We start from the raw sequence: 17065 nt of genomic DNA, 5'->3' as shown, positions 1-17065 counted from the left end.
TAGGGGAGAAGGAAGTTGTTTTTAGGATTTACGTAACTGTTGCAAATCCTTATTTATTTTTTATTTGATTTTAATTTCAATTTTATCCATATTATACACATTGTACATTAAATTCATTAACTTTCTATACTTTCTCGTCCTAAAATTATCGATAGATACTATACTTTTAGAAGAATAACATATCCCTTTGTTCTTTGTTTGTTTGAAGAAGCATTGGCCCTGCTGTCGGAAATGGAAGGCAATGGTTGCTTACCAGATGCTGTGACTTTTGAAACTGTTATCCGTGCTTTGTTTGAAAAAGATGAGAATGACATGGCGGAGAAACTTCTTCGGGAAATGGTTGCTAGAGGCTTATTGAATTGATAAAAGAAGGTAAGATACGTCAACTCAAATTGAAATTACATCTCATTGTTGCTGAATATGTATCATAGTTTTGTAAATTCTGTGTCCGTTGGGTCAGAGGACTTTGGCAATGCCATAACATTAATTAATTTTGCACTTTCGATTTGCAATTGCTATCATCCTTTTTAATTCCACTACTTTATTGATTCTTTAGATGATATTCCTAGTTATAACTTACAGATTTAGTGTTTAAGATCTCTTTATAGCAATAGAGTGTCCTTTTCTGTTATTCTATGAGATCATATATATATCATGCTACAATCTAAGCAAAACTAAAAAGATTGAACATTTTGTGTTGTTGTTTGTTCTCTGCTATTTTGCCGTGCAACTTATTTTTCCTTATCTTTCTAGGTACCGTATATAAATCAAACTAATTCCTATGACTGTTTTATCATATAAGCAACCATGAACTATTGTTTATTGGATTGGATCCTCCAGGAATTGTCGTAAAAGGAAATTTAAGTACCTATTAAGGATTTATTCTTAAGCTATATGGTTTTCTATTTCCATCTTAAAATTAAACCCACCTTCTAAAATGCATGTCCCCTCTTTTCATCATCCTGAGCAACATCGAGTTAAGGTTAATATGGTTCAGTTGTCTCAAAATTTTTGGCCATTTACTTAATTATTGCTACTCAGTTGTAATGCTTGGAAATCGCTCCTGCTAAAAATATGTACATTTTGAAGTACTTTTCCAGAGGATGTTTTTCTCTTAATTCTTAGATAAATTACCTCATTATTTCTTGTCTAATATTCTGTGTAGACATTATTCCATTGTCTCTGACTCTCTGATTATTAGCATTTTAAAAAAACTCTTACTGGCTTGGAGTTTCATTATGTGTTGTTGTGACGGAGGTGTTAAAAGTGGAACAATACAGAACTCTTTGAAACTGAATTTGATTTTATTTGGTGAATTTCTTTGCATTTATTTATTATTTTGATTAATGTTGTTCTGGAAGGATTACTTTTAATGACTCTGAAGTCTGAACTTTATATTTGCTATGCAGAGGAAGATACTGTTGAGATGGCCCACGATACTGTAAGATTCTGTTTTCTTTTATTGCGTTGTAGTTTCATTAAGCAAATTATTGCCATAATCAGTGAAACTCAGTTGATGTGACATATATCTCTTGAATCTACAGGCCCGAGGAATAAACCATTTGCACAACTGCACTCCAGTGATTGTACACCATGATTTGAAGTCACTAACTAAATTTTCTTGTTGATAAAAATTGGGTTGTGAAGGTGTCAACTAATTGTCATGATTGAATTTTCTTGATAGCATGCTGATAGCTACCTGTAGATATGGTTTAATTGTTTTTTTTCACCCTTTCTTTTTTCTTTCGAATAGGTATGTGATTTTGGCTTATCAAGAATGAAGCACAGTAAATTCCTTTCTTCCAGATCAACTGCAGGAACAGTAAGCTGTCATAATCCTCATTTCTAAGCTCAAATACTGTGTCATACCCTCTGCCTTCTGAATTATTCATTCTTTCATGTTCTTGTTCTATATTTTGCTGCATATTTTTTATGTTCGTTGTGCTTTATATTCTTCTGAAGATATACAAACATACACAAATGGAGGCATTTGCTATTATCAACAAAAAATTTGGGAAACCAGGAGCTTTTTGCCGTTTAAAAATTCATTATGTTTGGCATGTTATATTAATCCTTTTGTGATGATGAATACCTAAATAGGCTAACACAAGTGGTAATTATTTGATTTGTTTAAAGATAATGTTCTAGGTTTGATCCTTAAAACTAAATGTATGGCGTATGCTAATGTTTTGTGGCAAATTTCTCAAAAGGGTTCTAGCCAAGAAGTTAAAACCAAAAGCAATGACAGAACAAACTATTTAGAAAGATAGTTGCATAAAAAAAAATTGTGTTTATTTTAATTTTTTTCTTTCTTGATATTTTTTCTGTTATAGAAGCACATACAAATGCACCAAAGTATTAGAAGTTAGAAAGCATAATTTTTCAATCGACATTTTTATCCATAATTATACCTCATTTGTGAATTGAAAAAGGAGAGGTAGAAAAGCAGATGAAATGAAAGAAAGTTAGATGATATATTCAACCAGGCTAGAAATGAAGCTTTTCTCCTCCTTGTATGCACATTTGGAATTTGGAAATATTAAGCTACTAGTTATATAGAATGCACCACAATATAATTTTCATAGGCAAGATACTTAACATTGTAAAATGATCATTCACTCTAAGAATGGTGGGAATAAACTAAACCTGCCAAAGGGAATGTAGAGAGCTCCAAACTGAATTAACTTGTACCTTAAACATAGAAATGACCAGAATTTGCATAATAAATACACAAGGATATGACCATAGTAATAAATGGAGAAGTAGCACTTTAACATTGTTGGAATGCTTTTTATCTTCAAAATCAGAATTTAAAATACCTAGACAACCGACTTTTCTATCATAGCAGAATGTCAAATGACACAAGTACTTACATGCTCATCATTCCAATGCACATTTTAATGCTTCACCTTAGCAGTTCTCAATCTCTTCAGAGTTCAGACTTCCTTCATGTATTGCTGAAATTCAAATGGAATATCGAAATTAGGCTTGCAAAGAAAATAGCTAGTTTCATATTAGCTAAACCATAGTAAGCACATGGCGACCTAAAATTATAAACTAGAAATAAAAAATTTATTTTATCTAATGAGTGTCAACTAGTTGCATGTTTTAATCAACAAACAAAGAATTTATTAAAGTACCATTCGTTAATGAAATGTTCGAGCAGTAAGGTATCAATTGTTAAACTAGATGTGAAGTTTAACAACTCAATACAATTTTCAAAGCAGAGCTAGTAAGCTTGACAATCCAGCAGAATTCACAAGCATGATAGATTTTCTGTGGCTAAAAAGATTCCTGATGCAATTAACTTGAATGACATTGTGACTAGCTACCAACTACCAAGCATTGACTTGCATTTTCAACATTTCAGCTATGGAGAACAGTTAATGAACCAAACTTAAGCTGCTATTTGCTTCCGCATAAACACATCAATACCTGGTAAAGGGAGAAACACCATTTTGTCATTAAGTACATCTAAATAATTATTTCCCAAATCAAGTTATTATAACTTACTTCTTTTTCAACAAAAATGGTAAAACTGAATTTCAGAGAGGTAAAAGAGAAATTATACCAAACTGAAGAAAAATTAGAAACCACCTCTTCTGATTATGTTTATTTGGTTTTGAAAATTAAAATACTAATCGCAATTAATCGTATTAATATAATAAAATGAGTACATTTATTTTTGTTAAGTTAAATTAAATCGTTAATTTAAATTATATCTATTAAAATTTTTGGATAATCAAACTAGACACATAAATACTATGAAACAAAAGCAAAGATTATGATATTAAATTATCTCTATTTCATAACCCTTTTTAACTAACAAAATCTTATAAACCCCAAGAAAGTAGGGATGAAGATATATATTTCACTTTTTTTTTTATTTGGGTTTGAAAATTAAAATTTGTTCTCTAGTTTAAATTATTTCTACAGTCTTTAAATTTTTTATTATGCAAACCAAATATTATCTTTCTGTTAATGAAATCTTATGAAGCACATACATTTTGCTGAGTTACAGTGTTCGCGTGTCTGCCGTGTCCAACTGTATTTTAATATAATAAAAAAAAATTTTGGACACGTTTGGACACACTTAAATATCATCATGTGTTGACGTGTCCAACTTTATTCTTAACATGTATGCTTGAAATAAATTTAGAAATAGTATATATTATTATTAAATATTAACTAAAACAAAAAATATTTTAAATACTTTATATAATTAAAATAAGACATTAAAAATAATTAAAAAATTAATTTATGTTTTAATATCAATAAAATATCAAAATATCATTACGATTTTATCTTCCTATATATTATCCTAATATATAGCAAAGCTTTATTTAAACTTCGTTTTATAGATATTTATAAGATCATAAACAATATTAAAAACACAAAAGATAAATTTTATATAATTTTCAGTGATACAACTAATTAATATAAATAGTACAAGCTAAGGTAAGAGCCCAAAGAATTAGCCTGCATGTCACGGCCTTAGATACACTCCAACGCTACCGTGCTGGCACTCGGACTTACTCAACCTCTTGAGCTAAGACCAAGTCAGCCTAACCCTCAATACTTAGCAAGAAAGCTAAGAACACAAGAGAACACAAGAGAAAGGAAGATTGGTGGAAAGAACACTTTATTGCTCAAGTGTTTGTTACAAATGATTCACACATGACTCACACTAACTCTCACCTCCTATTTATAGCCATCCACCTCCTCAATGGATGGTTAGAATTAAATCTAATCAACGGTCTAGATTAATCATCTAGAACCTTCTTTACAAATATCTATCCTACCACTACTTTCTAAATACTTCTAGATTATTCCATACTTCTCTTCTCATTTCTATATACATCCACACTCTTCTAGAATATTCTATGATCTTTTAGAGTCTTCTAGAACCATCTAGAGCATTCTCAAACACTCCATAAAATTATACAAACAATGTTAAATCTAACCTTCTAAAATTTACCGTGACATTCTCCCCCACCTAATGCGCAAACGTCCTTGTTGCGTTCTGTTCATGATAGCGCTCTAGGTGTTCTTGGAATTGTCACATATCTTCATGAGCTTCCCAACTAGCTTCAGTTATCGGGAGCCCTTTCCACTTGATCAAGTATTGGATACTTGGTGGTACACCTCTTTGTCGCATGATGCGATTAGCTAAGATCTCTTCGATTTCTTTATCAAAGGATCTAATCACCACAAGCGGAGCACGACTTGAGTTACCTCTACTCGGTTCATCTTGGTCTTCATGATATGGTTTAAGCATACTCACATGGAAGACCGGGTGGATCTTCATAGAGGGAGGGAGTTGCACTTTGTAAGCAACCTCCCCAACATGTCCAATGATCTCAAATGGCCATTCGTATTTGCGGATTAAACCCTTATGAACCTTGTGAAAGGCTTTGAATTGTTGTGGAAGAAGTTTAATCATTACCTTATCTCGCACTTGATAGCTTGCATGCCTCCTCTTCTTATCTGCCCATTTCTTCATCCTCTTTGCAGCTTTGTCGAGGTAAGAACGAGTAATATCTGCTTGTTCTTCCCATGACTTAATCATATGATAAGCTCCAGGGCTCTTCCCTGAGTAAGAGGAAGAAAGAGAGTGAGGTGTAAGCGGCTGTTGTCCAGTCACAATTTCGAATGGGCTCTTCCATGTAGACTCACTACTTTGCAGATTGTATGAGAACTGAGCAATGTCTAGGAGTTTTGTCCAATCCTTCTGATTAGCGCTTACAAAATGCCTCAAGTAACACTCAAGTAAGGCATTCACTCTCTCAATCTGCCCATCGGTTTGAGGATGGAGGCTTGTTGAGAAATGAAGATCTGACCCAAGGAGTTTGAACAGTTCTGTCCATAGTCGTCCTGTGAAGCGTGGATCTCGATCACTAATGATACTCTTAGGCAATCCCCAGTACTTCACCACATTCTTGAAGAATAGTCGTGCTGCTTCCTCTGCAGTGCAGTCAGTAGGGGCAGGTATAAAGGTAGCATACTTCGAAAATCGATCCACTACAACAAGAATAGATCCAAACTCCTCGGACTTCGGTAAGGCAGAGATGAAATCTAGAGAGACACTTTTCCACGGTCGCTCTGATGGAGGCAGAGGTTCCAACAACCCGCTTGGTGTCTTGTTTTTAATTTTATCTTGTTGGCACACAAGACAAATCTTCACATAGCTCTCCACTTCATCTCTCATTTGAGGCCAATAATAAGAAGATTCAATGAGTGTCAAGGTCCTTCGCTGACCTTGGTGACCAGCCCACTTGGTGTCGTGGCATTCTCTCACTAATTTTCTTTTTAGATTTTTCCATTTAGGGACGTATAGTCTTCTCCCTTTAGTGTAGAAAAGGTCGTTTTTTAACCAAAATATTTTGGTCTTACCTTCTCTAGCCAACTCCACCAACTTCTTGGCTAATAGCTCGTGATGCAACCCTTCCCTGATGGCATGCACAATATCTCCTTCAACCATAGAAATGGCCGCCATCCTGTATGGTGCTGAGACAGGCGGTTTCACTCCTAACTCCCATTTAATGTTGTTGTCCAGCTTCCTTCTAGGTGGTAGCGGCTTTGGCAATTCGGGAGGCATCATATCCTTATTTTCTTCAAGGACTTCCTTAATTTTAGGGGGAACAACTTCTCCTTCGGACGTTGACTCCTCTTGTAGTAGAGCCAAAGACATCATCTTCCCCTTCTTGAAACCTTTCTTGAGTTGCATGGTCGAGAGTATCGGGATTCCTCCAACTTTTGAGATTGTTGGGACCATGCATGGAGACCCTTTCTCCATGACACATACTATGTTGTAGTATGGCATAGGTATTATATTTGCCTTCCTTTGCAAATCGAGCCCGATGACTATTTTAAAATTGTCCATGGGTGCTACTAAGAAATTCACAAGGCCCTTCCAAGAACCAAGAGTAATCTCAACCCCTTTTGCTACTCCCTTAAGGGGTTCACCCTTGGTATTCACGGGTTTGAACCAGCTATTCTTTTCGGTGATCTTCAACCCAAGCCTCTTTGCTTCATCAGGCGTGATGAAGTTGTGTGTAGCACCAGTGTCGATCATAGCCATGACGGGTTTTTCATTGATAAAGGCCTTGACATACATCAAGCCTTTCTTTTCTGCGGTGCTTGCCTCTTTGCCCTTCACAGCATTCATGAGTTGGATAGATCCAACACACTCATTTACTTGAGTTTGGGCCTCTCGTTCCTCGGCGATAGATGCCAGAGTCCCTAGCTTGGGACAGTCCTTCATTTGGTGTGGTCCCTTGCACACGAAGCATCCTCCTTTGGGCATGAAAGCCTTCTTCTTTTCCTCGTACTCTTTCTTTGAAGAGTATTTTCCTTCCTTCTTGGTTGAGAAACTTTTCCCCTTGTCTCCCCCACCTTTAGTAGAACTAGGTTTGGATGAAGACTTGGGTTTAGAGTCTCCCCTATGATACTCAATGAGTGATTCGGCCACCACGATGGCCTCATCGATATCCTTAACATTCCTTTTTTGTAGTTCTTGCTTTGCCCAAGGTTGGAGTCCATCAATGAAGAAGAACAATGCATCCTCTGATGCTAAGTTGGGATTTGAAGCATGAGAGTAGTGAACTCCTTTACGTAGTCGCTAATCGTACTCTTGTGCTTCAACTCCCTCAACTTCTTCCTTGCTTCATAGACCACATTCTCAGGGAAGAATTGTCTTTTCAACTCCCTTTTGAAATCTCCCCATGTGGCTATATTGCAAGTACCCTTTTCCATATCTACGCACTTTCTCCTCCACCACAAAGTAGCATTATCAGAAAGGTAGAGAGCTGCAGTGCGTACCTTTATTGCTTCTTTGACCACCCCTTGGCCTTCGAAGTACCTCTTCATTTGCCATAGAAAGTTCTCCACCTCGCGAGCGTCCCTTACGCCCTTGAACTCTTTTGGCTTGTGGAGATCAATCTTTGTTGTCTCCCTTATAATGGTTGGTCGAGATTTTGCCTCCTCGAATCAGACTCGAACTTCCTTAAATAGCTTTAAGAAATTCTCAAGCTTCTCTTCGATTTGGAGCATGCTTTCTTTGAAAGCATCTAGTTCTCCTAACACGTGAGTCTCGAGGGTCTCCTTATCATGTTCTATCCTTTGGAAACGCTCATCCATAGAGGATAGAACATTCTCCAACACAGAAACTCTCTCTTCTAAGAAGTTAGAGTCCTTACCTCTAGGCTCACTTGAAGAATGAACCTTCTTGCCTCCCCATTGAGAGGGAATAGCATTCCTTCCCCTTTGAGACTCAACATGCTCCATGGTGATACTAGAAGCCATACCCACAAGCGACTTGTGCTCCCTCTCGAACCTTGCTCTGATGCCAAATTTGTCACGGTCTTGGACACACTCCAACGCTACCGTGCTGGCACTCAGACTTACTCAACCTCTTGAGCTAAGACCAAGTCAGCCTAACCCTCAATACTTAGCAAGAAAGCTAAGAACACAAGAGAACATAAGAGAAAGGAAGCTTGGTGGAAAGAACACTTTATTGCTCAAGTGTTTGTTACAAATGATTCACACATGACTCACACTAACTCTCACCTCCTATTTATAGCCATCCACCTCCTCAATGGATGGTTAGGATTAAATCTAATCAACGGTCCAGATTAATCATCTAGAACCTTCTTTACAAATATCTATCCTACCACTACTTTCTAAATACTTCTAGATTGTTCCATACTACTCTTCTCACTTCTATATACATCCATACTCTTCTAGAATATTCTATGATCTTCTAGAGTCTTCTAGAACCATCTAGAGCATTCTCAAATACTCCATAAAATTATACAAACACTGTTAAATCTAACCTTCTAAAATTTACCGTGACATGCAGGTATTCAAAATTTTGTATATTGATAAATAATATTATTTGATCATTATATGTAACATTTGATGTTGATACAGGAGTAAGAAAAATCAATCAAAGATGAATAGCTTACAATGGAAGAAACTGAAAGTCTTGGAAGCAGGTTCTCATGGCACTGTTTATCTTGCAATTGTTGTTGATACACAAATACAGTATCAGAGCTTCATTGCTGTGAAGAGTTCCATTCCCAGGTTGGCATTCTTGGATGACTTGATCCACAAGAAACTTTTTCCAAAGACCGAAGTGAGTGTCTATGCACGCATGATTGTTAAAGAGCTTTTGCATATTCATCACAAAGGAGAAGGAAGTGTTGATGAATAATGAATTTGTTCCTTAACATTTATAGTTTGTAAGATTTAATAAACTATGTTAATAACAGTAGTTTTTTTTTTGCTATTTGTGCTTCGGATGTTATCAGTTCCTTTTTTTGTTTCAATTTTTTTTTTCTTTCTTCCTTTTATAATCCTGCTTTCAGTATATGATCAAATAAATAATTGATTGGAAACTAGAATACCTAAATAGGCTAACACAAGTGGTAGTTATTTGACTTGTTTAAAGATAATGTCCTAGGTTTGATCCTTAAGAACTAAATGTATGGTGTATGCAATGTTTTGTGGCTAATTTCTTATTTACCGAAAGATAAATTGAGAAATGTTGATTTTTATTTTTTTAACTAAAATTGTTGACCATTTAATATTTAAATACCGTTTGGATATACTGAAAATATCTCATATGAATCAAAGATACATTTCTTTACCATTAAGATTTGGTGCAATGCAAATTGAGTAAGTTCAACACTTGATTCATTACTTCAGTTTACATGAGTGTTACTTGTATTTCAGAGAGAACAAGATGCAAAATCTTTATACTGAACATAGAACTGCATTCCAACAGAATTGATGCATGCCTCGTTCATCTCCTCATACAAGTTACCAAATAGAATAGACCCTAATTATCATGTCTCTGTTTAGCATTGCTACCTTGATTAAGGCCTAATCCTAACTGGTTTTAGCAGCATGACAAAAACATGCCCTGGATTATTATCACTAGTGATGTTGTCTTGACTAGAATTCTCAGCAACATCATCAATTGGTAAAACTTGTGTAAAAATTTGTGTCCATGCAAGGATGTGAATTGAGAGGAAGGGTTTGGACTCATTAATGAAATTGTATTTCCAACATGTCTTTCTTCTTCTTTTCCTTCTATAACATATTCTCCTTCTAAATTCTAACCATTGAAAAGTTATATACAGTTACCTATTAAAATACAAGAATGATTTTCTTTCTGTAATGACTACTGTCTCCCTAAAATGCACACATTGCCCTTTGCTGATGTATGGGGACCAGCCCCTGTGACTTTTAGATCAAGTTTTAAATATTATGTTAGCTTTGTGGATGCCTTCAATCGCTATACATGTCTATATTCGTTACATTCTAAAAAAGAACAAGTTTTCCAAGTTATTGTTCAAGACAAGACTTTCCTTGAAAAAACAAACTGGTTTAACTACTCTTAAAGCTTTGCAAACTGACAATGCAAAGAAGTTTCTCTCCAACGCTTTTAAGACTTTTTTACAGGAACATGGCATTATGCACAGACTCTCTTGTCCCTATACTCTCCAACAACTCCTTGGACGAAAGCATCGAAATATAGGCTTCTAGCTTCAGCCAAGTTACCCCAACACTATTGGGAGGATGCCTTTTTGACAGTAGCATTCCTTATTAATCGTCTTCCCACAAAAGTCCCTGCTATGAGATCACCTTATGAATTACTGCATCATAAAAAGCTTGATTATAGCATGCTTCTTGTTTTTGGATGTGCCTGCTTCCCTTATACATGCCTTTACAATATGCATAAATTAGATTTTCCTTCTCAGCAATGCATATTTTAAGTGCTTAAGTGCTAATGGCAAGATATATATTGCTAGAAATTTTGTTTTTAATGAAGCATGCTTTCCTTATAGTGAAATGTTCCATTCTAAAAACCATCTTCTAATTCTTCCTTGCATTATGAACAGGTTTCTTGTGACAGAGCAAACTCACTCCTCTATATTCCTTTTTCAGAAACAACTCACTCTTCCAATTCCTCTCCTCTTACAACTACTCACACACCTTCTCAGGAACAAAACTCACAAAATTTCTCTACTTCAGCTACTAATAATACTTCTGCTAATTTCATTCCAATCTCAGGTATTGAGATTCAACTCCCTCCACCAGAATCATCATCTTCTGCATCAAATTTTATCACTACCAATCAACATCCTATGGTAACAAGATCTAAAGTTAGGATTCACAAGCCTAAGGCTCTTCTTTCTGTCTCTCCTGAATTGGATTTGGTTCAAAATGTTCCAAGCACAACTAAACAAGCTTTAACTTGTCATCATTGGATTCAAGCAATGAAGAAAGAGTATGAAGCTGCTCTTCGAAACAATACCTGGACAATCACTCAACCTCCACCAAACTCAACTGTCATTGGCTGCTGATGGGTCTATGCCATTAAGAGAGCTCCAGATAATTCTATTCTGAAGTATAAGGCCGGATTACTGGCCAAGGGCTGTCATCAACAGCATGGTGTGGACTTCGATGAAATCTTCAATCCAGTGACTTAAATATAATGTCTTTCTAAATGGTGGCTTAAATGAAAATGTGTTTATGATTCAACCACTAGTTTTTGAGACAGCAAATTCATCTCTTGTCTGTAAGTTGAATAGGGTCACCAAGCTGAGAATAACCCTTTCAAAGTTTGGTTTTTCCCCTACTCGTGTTTACCCTTCTTTGTTTACCAGATTTACTAACTTTTTTACTATTTTTCTTTTAGCCTATGTAGATGACATAGTCATTACTGGCAGCTAGGGATGGCAAAACGGGTCGAGGCTGATCCGCTAAACCGACTAAAAAAGGCGGGTCGAGCTATGATTTAGAATCCGCCAAACCCGCACCGCCAAATTGACGGGTTTTGGCGGGGCGGGACGGGCCAGTCCGCCGGGCCGAAAATTTTTATTTTTCTTTTTTTTTATTAAATAAAAAAGTGATTACTATTATAAAATTAATAATTATAGAATTTTTAAACACTTTTTTTTCATTTTTTGTTTTTATTCTTCTTTTAGTTATTAACTTTATTTATTTTATTTTATAATTTCGTATATATGCTCAAATTATGTGACTTATTTTTTAAAATAAAGTTAATTCTTTAATTTCAAGTCTTGGTTCATTATTTTCTTTGAAAGATTTAGGCACATTGCATTATTTTCTTGGACTGGAAATACACAAGTTATCTGATTCAGAACTTCATGTATCTTAACAAAAATATGTTAAAGATCTTTTGAATAAAGCTGGCATGTTGCATTCCAAACCAATGCTGACACTTATGATCTCTAGACTTAAATTGACTACTGCAGGATCAGATTTGTTTGAAGATGCAACTCTATATAGTACTATAGTTGGACGACTTCAATATGCAACCTTAACACATCTTGAAATTGCCTTTGCTGTAAATCGTGTGAGCCAATTTATGCACAAACCTCTTCAATAAGAGTAAGCATTTTGAGGTGGACCTTCATTTGTAAGAGACAAGGTCAACAAAAAGCAGTTATTTATAGTTCATGTTCCTCCACCTCTCAAGTTGCTGATATTCTTACTTTACAAGCTTTGATCATTTTTGAAGCAAACTCAGACTTCAATCCTGAGAGCCTTGAGTTTGAGGGGGGTTGTTAAGGATACAGCATCTTCAAAAGAGAAAACAGAATCAAGAGACTGTCTTGGAAGTTAGTTCTTGATTTTTATTGAACCCTGCTGCACTACCTGTAACTATATATAGATGTGCAGCCTCTTGTATAATATAATGAAGTGATATACACAATTCTTCATGATCAATTCAATTCAAGTCATAGTTCATTTGTTCTCTGATATTTTCTACAACTCTTCTCTGCTCATTCTTTCTTGTTCATTCAGTTTTTTGTTACCTAAGTAAATTTTACACTCTATGACATTTTTAGTAAGGAGAAAACTATATACGTATATATAATACTTAAATAATGACAAATAATTTCAATTCTATTCATTTATTAACATACACGAAATTTTCAGTTTTACTATATAGTATTTTTAGTCTTCACTGATTAATATAATTGGTTTTCAAATTTTATTATAACGGGCCTGCGGGAGGATACCGAGCCAAGCGAGCGAAGCTGGACTATTTTAGGCTTTGCTCTAAACAACTTATATAAAGAGATATAAAAGAAACTATTGAGATTGAGAAGATTAATCGGAGAAAACAAGTAGTATTAGAATACACGCCCTGTAGGAATTCCTTTTTCATTCGTTCTTCTGTTGAATGTAGTCCTCTTGAGCTGAGCTCTCTTTGAGGTTCTCGAAAGGCCCCAATCATCCCATAGAATCTATTCTATCTATTATCAATCGAGAAAAAACATTTCTCGACACATCTATGTAACCGTGTAATCAAGTTGGCCCAAATCAAAAACAAATAACGCGCTTCCAATCTCATTAAATAAACGTGACTTCGACGCGCCCCATACAAACGAAACGACTCTTCATTCGCACTTCATTATGAAAAAATGTTCCTTCTTCTACAACATATACGGAACCGCTCCGTCTCTTCAAATCTCTCTCAAAATCACTTAAACTTCAGTCACGTTTTCTGCGAAAACCATTACTCCAGCAGAATCGGGAGAAGATTTGGCAAAGGAACAATAAAAAAAGAACGAAAACAACATCACAGACTACAAAAGGTATGAAAAAAACTACTGTTTATCTGAAATCTTGCATTGTCGCGTTTCTCCTAGTTGCATTTTAGGTTTACTGAATTTATTTTCTTCGTTTAGTAAATCAAACTATTGTGCATGCATTTCTACAGTATAACTAGGGTTTGGAATGAAATTTGTTCTTGTTTTCTTTCAATTCAGTAGACAGTGTAACTAGCACTTTGAAATTGGTTGTTACACTGTTCAGTACTTCTTTTGCATGGAGAAATACTATTCTTGATGATTAAAAGTTGAAAACGATTTATTCTTGACATGAACATTGTTCGGTTCGGTGTCATTCTTGAAATATTGTGATTGAATTTTTACAGTAGTATAATTAGGGCTTTGGAATAAATTTTGTGGATATTTTTAAATTTGGTCAAATGAATTTTATTCGGTTCGGTGGCTTCCTTTTGCTTGGTTTGGTGGCTTCCTTTTGCTTTGTTCGGTGGTTTTTAATTGACTTGATTAAGATATACACGCTTGTGCTTATTGCTGTATTGAGTGAAGTATTGACCAAACTTTTTCCTTACAGCAAAACAGAACAAGACAATGGCAACAATGAAGGACAAGTCGCACTATAATGTAAGCACATTAAATATATGTATCCGCTTTCATTCGAATAATACCTATTTTCTATTATAAATATATCCTCACATTCTGTTTCAAAACTTGTAGAAAACTCATTATTGCCGATGCCAAACAAAGGTAATGGCAACAATGTACAGAGATATGACTCAAGAAAAAAAAAGATATAGTGGAAGAAATGGGATTTAGTGCCCTGGCACATGTCCCAGAAATGAATGTCTTTCATGCCTTGTTGAGAGAATTGATTGATCTCTTTGATGAAGAGAAAGGATGCTTGAAAACTCTCCAGAGAAGAATATACATAACTCCTCGGAAAGTAGCAGCTGTCCTGGGCATAACAAACGGAGGTAATACACTTTTCACTTACTGCTTATTTTCAGTTCATTGGTTTATAGAAACTTAAACTGAGCCATTTTGACTGATTTGTGCTACTAAAATATTGTAGGAAATCGTTTTGATGATAAGATTGATTACACAAACTGAATCCAGAAGACAAGGAATGTGTTGGATATGATCATAGAAGGGGAGGAGAACCAGAAAAAGTTTAAGAGGACTTTTGTTGTTTTCATACAAAAGTGCTTCTTATTGTCCACAACAGTAAGTATAGTCTCCCCAATTCATAAGCCACCAATCTTTTATGTGGACAACATTAGAGAATAGGATTGGGCAAAACATGTGCTCAACTTCTTGATGAAAGGAGTTGAAAACAAAAGAAAGGGAAAGAAACAGTCTGTTGATGGCTGTGTTTTCGTGTTGATGCTGATATACTTTCACGAAACCATGTTCTTTCGCCCATTTGCACCTGAGGCTCCCCCAGCACCTTGGGTGGCCCATTGGACAAAGAAAATGATGCTTGAACGGATTTATAGAGAATCAACAGAACCATTGATAAATATTCTACTAAAATTTCCCCTAAAATTTGGTTTCAAATGCTTTTAAAATCTCTACTAACTAAATAAACTTCTGTTTTAGGTTATAATTAATTTATTTGTCCTACTGGAAATTGTTCACCATATAAGTATCAAGTGAGCGTTACGTATTGCCGTCCCCACTAGATACTTGGCACTAAGGCCCAAACAGCATTCAATTTCTTTTTAATATTTGCTCTCTACTCTACTGCGGTAGAGATCCCTTTAGTTGATACATTCTTTCATTTCTACCCTCTGCTCTCCTGTAGCAGAAGTTCTTTAGATTCTTTTAATATTTGCTGTCTGCTCTCCTATGACAGAGGTCCTTTAGTATTTTTCTTTTATTCTTTTAATTCTTTTGTTCTCGGTTATTTATTAAATTATATTTTCACTTAACTCAACAACCTTTGTCTGAGTTTGGCTTCCAGTGTCATAACCTATGTAAGCAACCTCTATCTTACAAGTGTGGCTCTCTTGAGCCGTGTATGCAAACATAACCTCTGTAAACAACCTTTATCTTACAAGCCAGGTGAGGCTCTCTCTAGCCAATGTATGTATTGATAACCTGTGTAAGCAACTTCTGTTTTACAGGTGCGACCATCCCCTAGAGTGGCCGATGTATCTTTGGAAAGCAAATCTCAGTGGGCTCACCACCATATCTTTACTTATCTCATTTTCTTTTCGTTCTTTCTTTCTTTCTTTTCTTTCTTATCATTTCACAATATAATTTATCTTCGCATTATTCCCTCGCCTTTTCTTATGTGTCTTATGCAAAAGAATTATAAAGTACTTTAATTAAGTCTGCGTTTTCTAAAACTTTTAAGACCACTTTGTTTGCTTTTCTCCAACTTATAATAATATTAATAATATTTCTACTAGTTAATATTCGTAATAAAATGTTAATAATAATAAAAATAGTATAGAATAAAAAAGTTTAGAGGTAAGTAATGCCTGGACTTTTAGTACGATCATGATGTGTTAAAAGTTAGGGTGTTACATTTTTAGCATAAATTAAACAGAACAACATATAATAATAATAAAGAAACAATCAAATCTAAAAAAATTATAAAACACCTATCATGCACTATGACGGTTAGTATTAAGGAAGTTTTAACCATTTATTCTTTTATTAGCTATCTTTTTATCTACTCAACACTTCATCTACGAATATGTCAATGACCAAACCTATGCTTAAGGTTTTCAAAATTTCACATATTCTTGCCAAACACAATATTATTATGCGTCCTTCATACACACCAAAGAACTAAAAATAACAAAATCATCCATCTTTTCTTTATAGAAACTACCGAATGGAAGAACCATTGGTAAAAAGATGAGGTTTTCTTATAATATATAAGATTTTTTATGATGATAAAATAAAAATAAAAGGCACATAATAATATTGTGTATATTTAAGTTAATTTTATTTTTTTTAATAATCAGATTTGTCATAACGTAACTGATAAACAATGACAATTAATACGGATTGGATATGTTTTGAGCATAATATACGTTTTACTATTTTATATGAAACAATATTAGTTTTAATTTATATATTTATTATTGGGTATTAAAAATAAAAAGTATTTGTATTGTTAACATTTTTTAAACCTTCCTCAACTCCGACCGTGATTAGGTTTAAAAGCTCACCTACCTTGTTGGAAATAAATGTAATCTAATCAATTTTCATCTGATAATGCTATATATTGACATAGTCATAGGAGAATTAATTTTAGCGAATTAACAATATGGTGTTTAGTTAGCACATGAATATTTTTATACATAAAATTATCAATCAATTATGTATAGTTTCTGATGAAAATAATATATTCAACATAGATATTGTTTGTTAGGTAAAACATAACATATTAATAAAAAAAATTAATTACAATATATATATTTATTTTAAGAAATATTCTT

At 34.5% G+C, this 17065-nt stretch overlaps 2 pseudogenes; both read left to right on the top strand.

The window, feature by feature from the left end:
• Positions 1-2135, top strand: part of LOC107644112 — a 13882-nt pseudogene extending 11747 nt beyond the window's left edge.
• Positions 253-17065, top strand: part of LOC107644113 — a 23332-nt pseudogene continuing 6519 nt past the window's right edge.

Source organism: Arachis ipaensis, chromosome B05, assembly GCF_000816755.2.
Source record: "Arachis ipaensis cultivar K30076 chromosome B05, Araip1.1, whole genome shotgun sequence".
Taxonomy (NCBI): Eukaryota; Viridiplantae; Streptophyta; class Magnoliopsida; order Fabales; family Fabaceae; genus Arachis; species Arachis ipaensis.
Note: the sequence above shows the minus strand (reverse complement) of the source record. Positions and strands in the feature narration are given on the sequence as shown.